At 37.5% G+C, this 15568-nt stretch overlaps 1 protein-coding gene across 5 annotated transcripts in view; it reads right to left on the bottom strand.

Moving 5' to 3' along the window:
• The window catches only part of LOC119562399 (discoidin domain-containing receptor tyrosine kinase B), a 272877-nt gene that overhangs the window by 106241 nt on the left and 151068 nt on the right, over positions 1–15568 (bottom strand). Inside the window, exon 1 of one of the 5 annotated variants that reach the window (XM_037875594.1) lies at positions 3089–3249. The exons of the other annotated variants lie outside the window; for them this stretch is intronic. The gene's annotated coding sequence lies outside the window, so the exon portion shown is untranslated. Of the gene's footprint in view, positions 1–3088; positions 3250–15568 lie in introns of those variants that run through there. 5 annotated transcript variants of the gene reach the window in all.

The raw sequence follows: 15568 nt of genomic DNA, 5'->3' as shown, positions 1-15568 counted from the left end.
TGCATACCCCCAATCAGCAGTTTTGATTTATAAAAAGCGCATGTGGACAACATTGTCCACCTATACCAGGAGCTGGAAAATGGCCAATATATATGTGTTTTGGGCGACTTCAACCTATTTTTGCTCGTATGGGCTCATGATGTTGAGTTTTCAGCAATGGTTCCCAGTAATTTGCAACTTCCCCACGAAATCTTAGCCATCGATGAGCTTCTTAGTATGGGCTTAGTCCAGATTAACCATGTATTTAACAAGGAAGAATGCTATAGTCGAGTGCCTCGACTATCAGATACCTGTTACTAAGCTAAAGGGACCAAAGGGAAATGGAGATAAGCAAGCAGCAAAGCAAGACTGAAATGCGCCACCTACCGGCGGTAGACAGATTTACGCGTTATGAGCGTTAGGGTGGGCGTGGCAAATTTTTTTTTGGGTCAATCGATGGGTATTGACGGGACCAATACAGTTCAGTTAAAATTTTGTATCTAGCATGAAAATTGTGGGCGCCACAGGTTTGGGCGGTTTGTGGGCGTTAGAGTGGGCGTGGCATATTCGCATAACAAACTTGCGCTGCGTACAAGGCTACGGAATCTAAATCTGAAATCCCAATTCTCTATCTTTGATAGTTTCCGGGATATCCGCGTTCATAATTACAATTTTTTGAAGTTTGTGGGCGGTTTGTGGGCGTTAAAGTGGGCGTGGCAAACTTTTTTTATGTCAATCGATAGGTATTGATGAGAACAATTAATTTCAATTTAAATTTTTGCTCTAGCATCAAAACTGTAGGAGCCACAGTTTTGGGCGGTTTGTGGGCGTTAGAGTGGGCGTGGCACTCTACTAAAACAAACTTGCGCTGCGTAAGAAGCTCAGGAATCTGCACGCCAAGTCTCAATAGCCTAGCTTTCATAGTTTCCGAGATCTCAGCGTTCATCCGGACAGACAGACAGACGGACAGACGGACAGACGGACATGGCTAGATCGACTCGGCTAGTGATCCTGATCAAGAATAAATATACTTTATGGGGTCGGAAACGCTTCCTTCTGCCTGTTACATACTTTCCGACGAATCTAGTATACCCTTTTACTCTACGAGTAACGGGTATAATAACTTAAATAAGCTTCTAGATCTAATTTTTGTACATCATGATTTACGAATTAATTTATGTTGCAGCGATAATCGTATAGCCGCGTGTGATGCTCACAAGCCCCTATTAATCTCAATTACTTGTTATATTTGTTCATAAATAATAATCGGTGGCCTCTTACTTTTATTAATTCAAGCACTTTAGATTCTATCTGTAATGATATTTATTATATTAACTTAAAGAAACGATTAAAGTAACTCTGCTGCGCACAATTAAAATGGATGCTTCCCTTTCAATCACTCAAACAGAATGCACCAAGTCTTCTTCTCACCCCTTTACTTGATTTCTTTTGTTTTCTCTTCGTTGATGGCGCGTGCCACTGCACCTATACCCTTTCTAAAGCGAAAAATATCCGACTACATAATTTTTACTTCGTGAGTAAAAAATACAATATGAATTTTTTTAAAAATGTTAATTCTAAAATGTTTTAAATATTTAAATCAATTTTAACGGACTAAATTTCGATACCTAAACAAAAAAATTATATTGTAATAAAAATGTATAATAAGTAAACATAACATTATAAGTAAATTTAATTTACTTAATTTTACTATAATCAAATAATATACTTTTATAAAAAAAATAAAGTTATTTATTTTCGATATACAATAATGCTTCTAAAATATTATATAGGGCATTCACATGTCGCTGCTCTACGAACATTTTTTCACCGAAATATTAGTCGCTAGCCGAACATAACGGAGAGACGCAAAAAAATAACGGACCGGCGGAAATTTGTCGCTGAGAGCGCCGAGTGCAGGCAGATTATAAGAGAAAGAAAGAGAGGGAACTTCCGAGTATCTGCCTCTCTTTGTTGCACGATCGTTTTTGTAGGCAGCCTTCTACGTTGCGCTGACTTCTCTGCTGACGTCAACAGCGGCAAAGCGTTTTAGGCACAAAAAAAAACAAAAAAGCTTTTTACCTTGAGCCATGTCACCGCGTCCCTACTGCAGAACTGAAGGGTCTTCTTCTCTATACATCTAAAAAACAAGGAAGAACGCTATAGTCGAGTACCTCGACTATCAGATACCCGTTACTCAGCTAAAGGGACCAAAGGAAAATGGAGATATGCAAGCAGCAAATGCGCCACCTACCGGCGGTAGACAGATTTAAACGTTGAGGGCGTTAGAGTAGGTGTGGCAAAGTTTTTTTTAAATCAATCGATAGGTATTGACGAGACCAATACATTTCAGTTAAAATTTTTTATCTAGCACGAAAATTGTGGGCGTCACAGGCTTGGGCGGTTTGTGGGCGTTAGAGTGGGCGTGGCGTATTTGCGTGACAAACATGCGCTGCGCACAAGGCTACGGAATCTAAATCTGAGATCCCAATTCTCTATCTTGGATAGTTTCCGAGATATCCACGTTCATATTAACGATTTTTTGAAGTTTGTGGGCGGTTTGTGGGCGTAAAAGTGGGCGTGGCAAACTTTTTTTTGGGTCAATCGATAGGTATTGATGAGAACAATACATTTCAGCTTAAATTTTTATTCTAGCATCAAAACTATAGGAGCCACAGTTTTGGGCGGTTTGTGGGCGTTAGAGTGGGCGTGGCACTCTACTGAAACAAACTTGCGCTGCGTAAGAAGCTCAGGAATCGGCACGCCAAATCTCAGTAGCCTAGCTTTCATAGTTTCCAAGATCTCAGCGTTCATCCGGACAGACAGACAGACGGACAGACGGACAGACGGACAGACGGACATGGCTAGATCGACTCGGCTAGTGATCCTGATCAAGAATATATATACTTTATGGGGTCGGAAACGCTTCCTTCTGCCTGTTACATACTTTCCGACGAATCTAGTATACCCTTTTACTCTACGAGTAACGGGTATAAAAACAGGAGAAAGCGCTATAGTAGACGATCTCGAAAATCAGATACCCGTTCTTCAGCTAACTAAGCGCCACCTATCATTCATTCCTATCCGTTGTTTACGAAATTTCACTTACCCGCCACATAACGTGAAACCTAGGTGACGTCTCGTAGATAGACGATTTTCTGCATGAATATATCTCCATCCTTTTTCGCACTCTATTGAATTTGCTTATTGTTGTTTGGTTATAGCTTTTAAGTGAATGGTCGGTTAATACCTTATGGCATGTAGATAATAAAAACAAAATTTCATTTAAAATTTTGTAAAATATTTAAAAATGTGGGCGCTAGACGGGTTTTAGTGCTATGGACGCTTGTGGGCGTTAGAGTGCTGCTGAAAGGCCAAGGCTGCGCAGGAAGGCCAAGAATCTGCATACCAAGTTCCCAACTAACTCTTATAATTTTCGATATCTCAGCGTTAATACGGTATCCATCCCTTTCGCACTTTGTTGACTTTGCTAATCACTGTGGACGGCAGTAAACGCAGTGACGAAGCGCACAAGTAGAGTGTGTGAAGGCGACTACTATATAAAGCCGCACAAATAAAAATCTGATGGTCCGATCATTACGAGTGATACTCCTATCGAAAGGTATTGCAAGAACTAACGGGATGACCTTACAAAGTTTTGTTGATTTAGAAGGCAGAGCGGTAAAAGTTTAAAAGAAAAAATTGGGAAAAATTTAGCGGATGGGTACGGCGGGGAAAATCCGATGCTCCTTTCAAAAGTTATTTCAAAAACAAGATTTTGAAGGACTTCTCATAATGAAATTTGTGTCCCTTCGTTTTTCAGATCGTCTGTTTGTTCCATAACTGAGTTTAGGGATCTGAAATCATTCAAATGGAATAATATAATCAATTCAAATAAGTCGATATAATAAATTTAGAGTAGTATGAAAAGATTAAATCTGTGACATCTAGCATATTAATATCCGATCATGTTGGGAAAAGGTGTGATCACGTACCCTTTTGCTTTAGGTGTTGCTGTGCAAATTAATTATTTTACTTGTGAATTATTTAAAAAACTTTATTTTTATTTTTTATTCACCAAGTTACAACTTAACAACATTTCCTTAATATCGACTTTTATACAACTGTTCACAATTATTCTTTTATTGAACCGATCTTCTCGGATGCAAAAACGTACTGCCTGGGCAAGGGCCGATTATCTGTTAAGCAAACCTCGGCTTAAGAGAATTGGGGACCTCATTAAAAGTCGGACAAGAGTTGGACTCAAGAGAGTCGGGAAATTGGGTGATTAAATTCTCTGCTCGATTGCTAAACGGATTACGTTGCAGTTTTGAGGCTCGCCGGGTGTTGACCGGATGCTTGTGCTTACATTCGCTGCACCCAGCTTAGATAATGTTAATAATGAACTTCGACTGAAGTGGGGGAGCTAATTGGGATTCTGTGGGAAAGCTGAGTAAGGGGTTCCCAGCTAAGAATGGTTTATAAGAAATTGCTTACGACTTGGGTAAGGTGGCTGGCCGCTTGAGCTGGAAGGCAATCTCAGCTAAGAATTGTATATAAAGAGTTTGTTTATAAATTGGGCAAGGAGGCTGGGATCATGAGCTGGATTACTCTCCCCCTTCTAATTTGAATTGTCCCGATTCAGTGGAAGTGACGGATAAACTGAATTTATATGATTTGTCAATTTGACTATAATTTCATTCTCAGTGGTATTTGCATTTTCGGACATATTATTTTCGGGGTTTATTTCAATATGGATTTGCCGTGGTTTGCACATTAGATATTGAATTTAAATACAAGCATGATCATTAAATATATTAAAGTTAAAATGATCAGTATTAACGTTATTGGAATTTGAGTTTGTTTAATTTGAATAAAAGTTTTAATATGTGAATGTTGTCGAATGAAAGTTCCGAATCATTTGAAAAAGGATATTCGGATATTAAAAAATTATTTTACTGTTTAGCAGTGATATATTTTATTATCTTATGGTCCAGATTAGTGTAGGGTATATTATTTATTGTAGTAGTACTATTAAAAGTTATTAAAAATAACCCATTTAGATTAGTATCTGATGTAAATCAGACGAGGGATCGAGTAGTAAGAATATAATATATATGTACTTTATTCAGTAATACGCGCGACACAACCGCTGGTGGCAAAGACTTAGAGAACTACACAATTAGGGATGAGTACAATGAGTTCTTATCGATATATGTATAGTTAAATTTGGTATATTTTAACACTTCCCCTCAAATTTATGTTGAACAATTTTCATATTTTACATAGTAGTCATACCCAAACCAATTATACATTCGTTGTGTTTTGATGTAGATAAACCTTTTGTCAATACATCGGCACGCATCTTCTCAGTCGGGATGTATTCTACGATGACTTCATTGTTTTCAACCAGCTCTCTTATGAAGTGGTGACGAATATCCACATGCTTTGCACGGTTGTGGAATACTGGATTTCGGGTCAGGTCACCTGCGCCTTGATTATCGTTAAGGATCACGACAACGTCCTGCGTACCTAAAGTTTCCTTCAGGAACAACTTTAGATTGACGGCTTCCTTCGCAACATCGGATATAGCCATGTACTCGGCTTCGGTCGTTGAGAGTGCCACTGTGCGCTGTTTCCTGGACTCCCAGCTTACTGCTGCGTTTGCAAACATAAATGCAAAGCCTGTGAATGATCGTCTGTCGTCGATGTTTGATCCCCAATCGGCATCCGCATAGCCAAAAAGGTTCTTGCCAGTCTTCTTGAATGTGAGTCCACTTTTTGTACTTGCCTTGAGATATCGGAGGACCCTCTTTGCTGCTGTCCAATGCTGATGAGTAAAGTTACTGTTAAATTGGCTTAGTAAACTTAAAGCATGGGAAATGTCTGGCCTAGTGCATACTGCCAGATACATCAATGAGCCTATAAGACTCTGATACGGTAGGTCCTTGATTTCAGGAGATCCTTCTTGATCACTCGACGTCATATCTTTTGATAATTTCTCATTTGCGGCCAATGGTGTTGACACTGTATTGGGGTTTTCCATGCCAAACCGTTTGATGACCTCTTTTGCATAACACTGCTGATGCATTTTGATTTCGTGCTTTTCAAGGTTCTGTTCGAACTCAATCCCAAGGCAATACTTCAGCAATCCCATGTCCTTCATATCGAACATGCCTGCAAGTTCTGATTTTAATGCTGTAAGTGCCCTTTCGTCATTCGATGCCACCATTAAGTCATCTACGTAAATTAATACGATGACGAGCATGTCGTTTTTATTTATGAAGTACACACAAGGATCAGAACTTAGCGGCTGTAGTCCCAAGCTCTGTAGCTTTTCGTCAAGCTTTCGATGCCATTGCCTTCCAGACTGTTTAAGACCATACAGCGCCTTGCGTATTTTGCAGACTTTATTTGAAGCATACTTTTTGAGGTCGCCGTTACTTAGGATCGCTTCAAATTCTTTTGGAATTTCTACGTAGACATCTTCGGTTATTTCGCCGTTGAGGTATGCGCTGATAAAATCCAACTGTTGGATTTGCATTCCGAGTTCAACTGATAGGGCCATGAGCATTCGAATGGAGCTCATGCGTGCCACGGGCGCGAAAGTTTCGCCGTAGCTTACACCGGGTGTCTGCGCAAATCCCTTGGCGACAAGTCTTGCCTTTCGCCTTTCGATTTGACCGTTAGCATGTCGCTTTGTTCGCAGAACCCACTTCGTCTTGATGATTTCCGCGTTTGTAGGTCGATCTACCAGAGTCCACGTCTCGTTCTTGTTCAAAGCGTGGTATTCTTGAAGCATGACTGGCTTCCATTCCTCACTATCCGGGCAAGAGAGTGCCTCTGTTGCATCTTTTGGATCGCTCTGCTCACTGAGAAATGCGCTGTTTTCTCCGAGGACATCCTCTGAAGCTCTCTCTTTCATAGTTATTTGCCGTTTCCTGGGGCGACCTCGTCCTCTCCTTGGGGTTGTCACTAGTGCGGGAGTTTCCGGTCTGGGCACTACCATTTCTGGGACTTCTGGCTTGTTTTCAAATTTGGGCGAAGATTCTGGTTCTGCTGTAGGTGGAACTTGAAGAAGATTAATTTCGATTTTTTGATTTTCACACATTCTTGCTCAACAAAATCCTCATATTGGTTATCTTCTTCAAATTTGTCAAGGAACCTTACATCTCGGCTTTTGTAAGTCTTCCTTTCAGCTGGACACCAAAGTCGGTATCCTTCTGTTTGCGGCTCGTACCCTATAAATATACATTTTTTGCTATTTGGGTGAAATTTACCTCTTCCAGGTTGCTTGTCCAACATATATGCAACGGTTCCAAATACTTTTAGATATGAGAGTGTTGGTTTCTTTCCAGTCCACAAGTTGTACGGTATTTCGCCATTTAGGCTCCGGGACGGGACTCTGTTTCGCAGTTAGAATAGATTATGCCCATAAACTTGGAGGTAATCCGCTCTGAAGCATCATGCACCGACCCATCTCAACTAAAGTTCGGTTTTTGCGTTCGGCAACTCCATTTTGTTCCGGTGTGTAGTCGTTTGTAAGTTCATGCTTAATGCTCTTTTCTTTGAGAAAAGTCGAAAACTCGTTATTTACGTATTCCTTTCCATTGTCTGTACGCAGCGTTTTGATTTTTCTGCCAGTTTGATTTTCGACGAGGTGCGTATACTCTTTGAACTTTTTTATGACTTCGCTTTTCTGTTTTAGAAAATATATTTCGCACCACCTGGTTTTATCGTCGATGAATGTTACGAAGTATCTGGAACTTCCGTGCGACTTGACCCGCATTGGTCCACAAACGTCTGAGTGTACTAACTCTATTAGATCACTTGATTTTGAGTCCGACTTCGTGAATGGTTTTTTCGATTGCTTCCCCTGAATGCAAATTTCACAGTTTTTCATGTTCTCGTTAAGATTCAGTTTTATGCCAATCACTTTATCGTTTCGAATCATACTTTTTAAGTCAACTTCGTTTATGTGTCCCAATACTTCATGCCATTTCTGTAGATCACTGTCCTTGCATACGGTACTCACTGTGTTGCATTTTTCACGGCATTGATTTATGAGATGCTGTTGCGATCCTTTTACCGGTCTGTGGGTCAGATATGACGGCACCGTCGCGACGAAAAATGACTTGAAAACCGTGATCTGTAATTTTTGACACTGACATTAAATTTGACCGAAGTTGTGGTACGTATAGAGTTTCTTCTAGGTTTGCCGTCACGATCGAAGTTTCTAGGAGTACTTTTCCACTGCCGACAACTGGTGCGTATTCATCGTTTGCTAATTTTAGGTTTAGCGATTCACTTTTAATGTTTTCAAATTTCTCCTTTTGAAAGCACATGTGCAATGTTGCACCTGAATCGAGACACCACTGTCCTTCGTCTGCAAACACCTGCATGGCGACCGCACTGTTGCTTTTCGGTTCGCCGTTGCATTCACTCTCTTTTTGATTGCCTCCCTTACAATCTTTGGCCTTGTGTCCTATTTTTCCGCAATTGAAGCACTTGAATTTAAAGTTTGTATTTGCATTTGGAGGGAATTTATAATTTTTCCGCGTAAACATGGCGTCGCGAACCGGTTCAATGTTGTTCCTTTTACGCGCTTCATATTCTTCCATCATTTTGGTTTTCAGCACTTCCGGCTCAGGTAATTTGTCCTGTGTTTCAATGGCGACTCTAAACTGTTCGTATTCCTCAGGAACACTGTAAAGTAGCAGGATCGTCACGAGATCATCCATTACTTGCATGTCCATTTCACGAATTTTGTCAAGATTGTCAAAAAACTTTTGCAAGTGACTGTGCATATCGTCTCCATTTTTCATTTTTAGCAATATAAGCGATTTCAACAAATGTGCCTTACGCGCTGGACCTTTTGACTGGTATATGCTTTCTAGTTTTTCCCATAACTGTTTCGATGTTTCGCAGTTCCTTACCTGCCTCAACTCAGATGTAGAAATGGATAAAATTAAATCCGATTTCGCTTTAGAGTCATTTATGTCCCACTCCAAGGCTTTTTCTTGGGAATCTGTTGGCCTACTAAACTTACCACTCACGTATTTCCACACATCGTTCTTAATTAAAAGAGCTTGGATTTGTATTTTCCACGTATCATAATTTTCCCTTCCGAGGGGATCTATTTTAATGTTTGCGAAACTCATTTTTATTGGTGTCCTACGATTTTTTCTGTTTTATTGTTCCCGAAAGTTTTTGTGGCGTCTTTATCCGTCTTTGCCTCTTTCTTTTCTTCGTCGTTGCAAATTATTGTGAAATAAATTTTCAGTTTCGTTTTTCTGATACAATCAATTTGGTGTTTCACAAATTATCCACTTTATTTTTACTCCTTTTACTTTACGTGCAGTTTAAGCTTTCTGGGATCATAACCTGATGTAAATCAGACGAGGGATCGAGTAGTAAGAATATAATATATATGTACTTTATTCAGTAATACGCGCGACACAACCGCTGGTAACAAAGACTTAGAGAACTACACAATTAGGGATGAGTACAATGAGTTCTTATCGATATATTTTAACAGTATCATTAACAGTATTATAACCATTTATAAAAATGGCTCCTTCTTGGATTACATCAATTTTTTTATTATAATCCCTAATTTTATTACAAAGAGATTTTTCTCCATTTAGTAGCCTAGTAGAACAAGTACGTCCACGGCTTAAAGTGCCATAATTATTAAATATTTCTGTCTTAAAGTTAGAAATTACATAGTATCTATTGTTACATTTAGCGACATTATTATCAATTAATAGTTTTCCATCATTGTGTGAGATGGATCTTGCGTTATACACTTCGCAACGGTTTGTTATGATGGGGTATTTAATATATATTACAATTAATTCTTGGTGTATGGCGTTTTTAATTTTGATATATCTAATATATCAGTAATTACAACAGGTTTCTGTTCGTGTTTATATATTTCTTGGATTTCTTCAGCGTTTAGAATTTTAGTGTTGAAAACATCTATTTTTGCTAATCTAATTGTATCCATTAAGTTCATCAGACAGTGTTTTCTGAATGGAAATTCTTGGTTTGAAAGAACTGTTTGAAGATTCTCAGATAGGGTTTTTATTTCTTTAAATAATTTAGAATAAATAAAAAATTGATTGTTATTATTTTGGATTAAATCATCAATTTTATTTTGGACCGTTATCAAATCATCATGATCGGGAGTCCCTGCTAACCATTTATTGTGTTTGTTTTACCGCGAATATCAGTCCTGAAAGGGACTTGAATGTTTATCTTCGAGTGCTCTTTTTTGATAATATTTATTGTTTATTTCATTGTTGTCAGATAATTAAACCACGATTTTTTAATTCCAAACTTGTAATTTTGTCGGATACTTCAACGACGGCGCGCTCAGAATTTTTGAATGCCAAGCTTGTAATTTTGTCGGATACTTCGACGACGGCGTGTTGAGGATTTTTGAATCCAAAACTAGTTTTGCTTTGATTTTCCTCTTCAGACTCAGTTCTGATTGGAATTTTCATCAAAGTATTTTCGTATAATAAATTCCTTTAATGGATGAATGGTTTTTTCTTCAGATAAGGAAAGTTGGTTAAAAGAACTGTCATTATCATAAATGAATTTTTCTTCTTTGCCCGCATATCTCATTACTCCTTTTTGTGTGTCAATTACAGCTCCTATTTTCTTCAATAGGTTGAAGCCTATTAGAAAGTTTGATTTTAATCCATATATTTCATAAAATGTGTAACGTGTATCGTCGATCGTAACCATGTGATAATATTTAACTATAGAATATCCATTAACTGTAGATACTATTTTATATATAGAAAGCTCGTTTTTGTATTTATAAATCCCTGTTTTGATATAGCAGAAGGTTGCTCCTGTGTCAATTCAAATTTTAAGTTTTTTATTTATCTTGCTATCATATCGTATTAAGTAGGGTAATCCTACTCCGGATTCTGGCCTTAAAAATGGTCCTCTTCGATATTATTTAATCGCATAGTTTTGTTTGCCGGTTAGTTAACCGTACTTGTTGGTTCTCTTTTGTTCTGGGGAATATTTTTGCTGAGTTGCTTGTGTCTCTGGCTTTTTATTTTGATTCCATCTATTCTGATTATAGTTCTTGCTGATATAATTGTAATAACCCTGATTATACTTTGGCCTATTCTGAATCTGTAAGGGTTAATCTACGTCCATCGGTTCTGGCTTGCTTTGCTGAGCTTTATTGGAATTATATTGTGGATTATACTGTCTGCCCTGATTCCAATTATGATATTTATTCTGATTATAATTATTTCTGTTTTGGCTATCGGGTTGGTTAAACCTCAAGTTATTAGTATTCCTTTGATTACTATTACAGTTATTATGGTTACTTTGCCTGGGTTTATTACTCGAGTTTTGGTACCCGTATAAATTGGATTCATAATTCTTGCGATGTGATGATGTGAAATTGTTTGCGAAATGGGCCCTCAAATTATTGCTTTCTAGTTCTTGTACTATTACCATAGCGTTCGGTAAGTCTGGCGGATTCATAGAAAATATTACGTCTGAGATATGGCCGTTTAGGCCAGATATGAATACTCTTAGTGCTGTCTTATTGTGTTTTTTGTTCATTTCAGCAGTTAATGGTTTATTTCTGCCGTAAGTCATAATGGTTTTATTTATTAGAAGAGTTCGTTTTTTATTAACTAACCCATAATATACCATTATGGACAGTTTCCCTTGACTTAGTTCTCCTAAGTCTTGTTTAATTATATGGATTGGACGTTTGTCGCTAAAAACAAAGTCCAACGTTGCCATTATGGCCTTAAAATTTATTACTGTCCCATTGTGTGTTAGGGTATCGTTTGCTGTACCAGCTATTTTGTTTGACAATGCAGAAAAAAATCTTTCGCTACCTCTAGCATATTGCCCCATGGCTATTTCTGCTGATTCCCTCCAACTCACATATTTGTCTTCTTCACCTTTAAATTGCCTGGCTGAAATGATAATTTCGAATGAAGTTTCACATTTAATATTTGGGTCAATGACTTTTACTTGAAAATCTTCAACCTTTTTTATATTTTGATTTAGTTGTGCTTTTAGACTCACGATCTCATTCCTTAAAGGATTCAACTCATTATTGACAATATATGCATTTAAATCGCTCACTTGGTTATTAGCTTGGCTGCTAGAAGCCATTGCTGGTCAAAATCGCTAATAAGGTCTTCCACCTTGTTTGATTTTATTTAAATTTTTAGCTTCTTCCTTCTTGTTGAATTTGTTTTTGGATTTGTAATTGTACTTGAATTTGTTTTTGAGTTGATATTTTTTGTATCAGCTTTCACATTTTAGTTTTTTAATTTTTGTTTAATTTGGTGAGTTGTTTGGTTGAGACCGTTTTGTTTTTTTGTTAAACAGCAAGTTTATTATGTAGATTATTAATTAGCGGACTGTTGTTAGTAAAGCGGATTATTTCATTTATTAATTTCCTCCTTTGTTTTCAACGCGAACTTTTTGTCGGTTGGTTAGGTTTTTATTTGACCACGCAAGTTAGTTATTTATTTTAAAGCTTTCATTAGATCAAATTAAGCGTGGTTCCACGTTGGGCGCCAATTAATTATTTCACTTGTGAAATATTTAAAAAAAATTTTTTTTTTTTATTCACTAAGTTACAACTTTTCCTTAATATCGACTTTTATATTACTGTTCACAATTATTTTTTGATTGAACCGATCTTCTCGGATGCAAAAACGGACTGCCTGGCCAAGGGCCGATTGTCTGAGAATTGGAGATCTCATTAAAATTCGGACAAGAGTTGAACTCAAGAGAGTCGGGAAATCGGGTGATCAAATTCTCTGCTCGATTACTAAACGAATTACGCTGCAGTTTTGAGGCTCGCCGGGTGTTGACCGGATGCTTGTGTTTACATTAGCTGGACCCAGCTTAGTTTATGCTAGGAGGACCACGGCGCAATTGAATCTTAATAATGAACTTCGACTGAAGTGGGGTAGCTAATTGGGACTCTGTGGGAAAGCTGAGTAAGGGGTTCCCAGCTAAGAATTGTTTATACGAAATTGTTTACGACTTGGGTAAGGCGGCTGGCCGCATGAGCTAGAAGGCGATCTCAGCTAAGAATTGTATATAAAGAGTTCGTTTAAAATTGGGTAAGGAGGCTGGGATCATGAGCTGGATAACTTGCACGTGAGAAAGATCACACACCCAAGGTACAAAAAAAAGGTTATCTTAGAGGAACATGGCCGATCATGTTGGGGAATTATTTTTTCTATGATTGTAAAACTAATTTAGAAATCAAAAGAACGCCAGTAAAAAAAATCTCACAAGTTAATGATTCTCAGATGTAGAATATTTTCAAACAGACATTTTTGTTTCCGCCCAAGAACGTTTAACTGATAACTTGTCTAAGATTCTCTCCTTTCCACAAATGAGTCATAAACATGTCATAAAGAGGATTCAAGCAAGGGCTACCCGAACAAGCGCACTGTCTATTACCTGACCGCAATAAAAGGGACACATGCACAAGCCTGAAGACGCACGCTTATTGACAAGATGATGGGCCTCACGCCAACGACCTCACGGAAACCACGACCGCACAACAACTCGCAAGTAGCCGACATATCTCAGTCTAGGAAATATTTTCCATTCTCCGAACGTGTAATTTAAACTCGAAATAAAAATCCAGAAGTTTATTTTGTAGCATAATGATACATTTATTCCTTTATTTTGGTATTGCTTTATTTGTTTTATTATATATTAAAATTATTTTTCTGGCTTCGTTCCGGCGATTTGCATAGAAGAGGCAGGCGCACGTTTTCGATGTCAATTCAGGATTACAATATGTAAAGTGTTCACCATAATTCGTAGTTTTGAGATCATGTCCACCTCGATTCATAAATATATTTTTTGTGTTCCGAAGGTATTGAAAATGCTGACCAATTATCAGTCCTTTAAGTTGTTCAATAAATTGGTCAATTTCCTCATGAAATTTCATTTTGTTTTCTTGTAGGTCATTACACATCTAGTCTCAACTTTAAAATGATGTCAAAATAATGTATGCATTATTAAGAGCACAAGCTCCGCCCATAAGGGGTGTTTACCAATAGGGAAACCGTTTTCCTTCAAACCTGTTTATTGACGGACAGCGCATTCCCTCTATATTAATGATCTGACGACTTCCAAAAAACGTCAGTAGAAATCGTTTCTTTTCCACACCTTTACAAATAATTTGTTTTCCGCTTGTAATTGTCCTTAGATAGTTTATGGAAAACTGTTTTCTCCATCGGTCCAAAAAAGTTTGTGATGTGTATTAGTTAACCAAATTGAAGTCTTTCGAGATTTTGTATTTAGCAAAGTAAAATCATATGGGGGTTCTATTAAAAAACTATTATTCAAGTTTGGACTATTTTCAAATACAATTCCAATTTCCTTTAGAATAAAATAATTATTATTATCAAAGAAACCTTGAACATCAATCGAAGCAGTATCTTTCAACATTTTTCAACTGTTAAACAATCCGTTGTACTAGTCCGTTTGATGGGTTACATTCAACTAAACGGTCACGTATAAAGAGATTTTTATGACTTGGTGTCTTCAGTTCTACTGAAATTCTCACATCAATAGGTCCAGTTTTCACTGATTCGTTTTGATATGATAGATTACCCACAATAGTAGGGACCTTCAATTCAAATTCATTTGGGGTCAGAATTGATTGTGAATCACGATTATAGTAACTAGATTCAAATCTTGTTTTCATATTGGTTAGCATACTTATTCTTACTTAAATCGACATTCTGATTATCATATGGATATGACTCAGAATTCAAGTGAACTTTCAAGTTTGCTAAGGTATTTGTGAAAAGTTCTCCATTTAGGGTAAATCCAATTATGGCAAATCATGGTTTTTCGCGGTTAGCCGACAATTTCACATTCCAGCTGGGTTTACTCCCATACCCCAATTTGGGGTTAACATATGAATACGAACTACGGAATGCGATTGGTAGGTTAACACCACTTTTAATAAAATCGTACATCTTAGGTTTTTCAAAATCGCTCGGAGTTACATGGGGAATTTTCCAGGTTATATTCGGCATTTCCAGTTTAAGAGATTGTTCATTTCTGGTTTGTTCAAATACATCACCAAGATTCTTAGTTAGCATCAACACTAGTTCGTGTTTAAGCAACACATTTTATAAATCCTCAGCTAATCCCAACAAATTTTTTAATGGTACAGAAAAGTTGAAGGGGGGTCCCATAGAAATTTCGTCTCCACTGCTCCATCCTGAATTTAATAGATTTTGACTTTGAAGATTATCCATAGATATAACATTTTTAGGGTAGTATTCATATTGACATGGACTTGACACGTTGGACACGTTGTATATAGTTGTTACCTAGCTGTATTTTGATGGTTACTATCTGTTTAGTCTTGGTTTTGGATGGTTACTTGCAAATGGATGGTAACTATCTGTAAAGTATTTGTGAAGTACTTGGTTTTAGATGGTAACTAACTGTTAGCAAGTGTTATGAGTTGCTATAGTCTCTTATTAAGAATGATAAAATCACACTAGTTAATGTTTCCAGATGTGTTAACCATTCCGTCCCAGAA

The sequence above is a fragment of the Drosophila subpulchrella genome, unplaced genomic scaffold (assembly GCF_014743375.2).
Source record: "Drosophila subpulchrella strain 33 F10 #4 breed RU33 unplaced genomic scaffold, RU_Dsub_v1.1 Primary Assembly Seq44, whole genome shotgun sequence".
Lineage (NCBI taxonomy): Eukaryota > Metazoa > Arthropoda > Insecta > Diptera > Drosophilidae > Drosophila > Drosophila subpulchrella.
The sequence above is the reverse complement of the archived record's forward strand: the minus strand, read 5'-3'. Positions and strand labels throughout refer to the sequence as shown.